We start from the raw sequence: 2,688 nt of genomic DNA on the forward strand, positions 1-2,688 counted from the left end.
AATACTAATAGCAACAACATTCATAATAGATCTAAATTTCTTCCATAGAGATCAAAACAATTTTATGTAAAATATATCTAATTGTTCATCTTAACTCAGGGAGTATGTTAGGATTAGGTCATTTTCTGTAACCAGCTGAAAGGAATGATCACTCCCTGGGCACCTCCAACCTTTGCAGTGTGTCACAAAAGATCTCCATTATTTTGCTACTTCAAAATCAACAACGTCTTCCCACTCCGCTGAAGTAAAAGAATTGACTTGTCTGTAGTCAGTGTTTCTGGCTCCAGGATGACCTCCTTTAAAACATTTAAAATAATTTAAACTTAGAAGTATGTGACAAAAATTCAAAACGTCTGAACACTTCTAAAAGTCAAAGTGGAGCCTTTTTTCTTTTATGTAAGACCTTTTCTTTAGAAGTAATATTGTGGATAAGTTTTTTGCAAATCCTACACTGTGTAGCTCTTAAAATATCTTTGGTAGATTTTTTATTTTACTTATAGTGATAATTACTTTTTTGTAAGTTTTTTATTTCAAAATGGTAAGGTAGTACAAATGTTTGTTACATGTATAGCTTTATAATGCTTTAGTTAAGGCTATAAGTGTGTCCATCACCTGAATATTGTTCACTGTTCCTTTTAGATAGGGTAACCCTTTTATTGAAATCTGAAATACATATGGAAAGGTATACATATTTTGAGTCTATTTTGATGAATTTCCATGAAGTGAGCACACCTATGTTATCTGCACCTAGATACTTCCCACTGCACTGTATGTCCATTCAAACAGCCCAGGGCAAAACTTTTTACTTACTGCTACTTCAGTGCTTAAACTCCCTACCTGACCACTCCAGAAATTTTGGTATTTTACACATAATAAATCGCTCTCCAGATGCCAGCCCTCTTCTATTTGTCCAAGTTCTTTGACAAGGTACCAATATACAGAGTTTAGGATGACAGTACATGGGACTTTCTCTTCCCTTCTGGGTTCAGAATCAACTGAGAGACAGACACATGCAAACACAGAACAGAAATTGTATTACTGATTAAAAACTCTATTAGAGCATGGCTTAGATCTGTGTCCATAAGAAACAAGAAAAAAAAAAAAGTGGACAACTATAATCTGGACAACTCCAGGAAAGACGAACAAGAAAATGAAGCTCAGATACTAATCATTGCTTTTAAGAATATACAATCTCTGAGTTGAATTAGATCACTGAAATCCAAGCCACCTCATTTAAGGAGTAGAACCTATCTGATGTAATTACTATATAGGGAGGAGTAGACCAGAAGGTACCTTCTATGAAGCCAGGTAGAGGAAGAAACCAAAGGGGAGGAGGGTAATCTGAACATGCTCAATTTCAAGTCTCTGGTTTTCTGATTAGAGAAGTGACTTCTTCCACACACTCCCTACTTTGCCTCTGCCCTATGAAAGAAGATGGAGAAAGGATGGAGAGAAATGTGCAACGTTCTCCCCGCATTATTACCCTTCTGAATACTAGAGTAAAAATTCCTTGCTTTCCATGGAAACATAAAGGAGGGGAGAATAAGTTAATATATAAGTAATATAGTGGCAATTTAATTTCTTCTAATTTATAATTAAAATATCTGATTATCCTCAAAAGAGAAGGAAAAAGACTTATAAAAATATTAAGAACTAAGACTGGCAACTGAATTGATGACAGAACCTGGGAGGAATTTTAATTGGGTAAGATATAACGAAGAGAATACTAGTGTCCCCGTTCTTTGTCCACTGGAACAAACGTTTGTCATGTAAAGGGTGGCCATGGAGAGAATGAGAAGATAGTTCATTCTTTTTTTTTAATTATGTCTCATTTTTTTCTTTTTTTAAAATTGAATCATAACTGTGTACATTAATTCATTTATGGGGTACAACGTGCTGATTTTATATACAATTTGGAATGCTTACATCAAACTGGTTAACATAGCCTTTACCTCTCTTGAGAAAACACAACTATGGCCCAGAATGAATGAGGAAAGAGGAAAAGGAGGGGAGGGGAGAGGGGAGGCCAGATGGAGGAAGGGTAATCAGTGGGACCTTACCTATGGTGCACAGTGCAAGGGTACATGTCAAATCTATTAAGAGTAGAGTATAAATGTCTTAAAGATAGTTCATTCTTATTTAACTGGCTGTCTCCTCATTCCAACAAGTGAGGAGAATAAACCAGGAAGTAGGCAGCCTTCCCACTAATGTCTGTAGCACCTTCTTAAGGCCTCTATGCTGTATTAACAGGGGCACACCTCATTTACTGCACTTTGCCTTAGTGTGCTTTGCAGATACTGTGATTTGTACAAATAGAAAGTTTGTGACAACCCTACCCATGCCAATTTCCCAAAAGGATGTGATTACTCCATGTCTCTGTGTTACATTTGGGTAATTCTCTCAATATTTCAAAACTTTTCATTATCATAGTAACATTTCACAATTTTTCATGATCATTAAAACTGTTACAATGACCTGTGGTTTTTGATGTTAGTGCTGCAATTGTTTGGGGGTGCCACACCCATATAAGATGGCAAACTTAATCAGTAATTATGTATTTTCTGACTGGACATTCCCGCATCTTTCTCTCTCTCTTCTTGGGCCTCCGTATTCCTTGAGACATAACAGTATTGTTATTAGTCCAATTATAATAATGGCCTTTAAGTGTTCACATGAAAGGAAGAGGTA

Source organism: Nycticebus coucang, chromosome X, assembly GCF_027406575.1.
Source record: "Nycticebus coucang isolate mNycCou1 chromosome X, mNycCou1.pri, whole genome shotgun sequence".
NCBI lineage: Eukaryota > Metazoa > Chordata > Mammalia > Primates > Lorisidae > Nycticebus > Nycticebus coucang.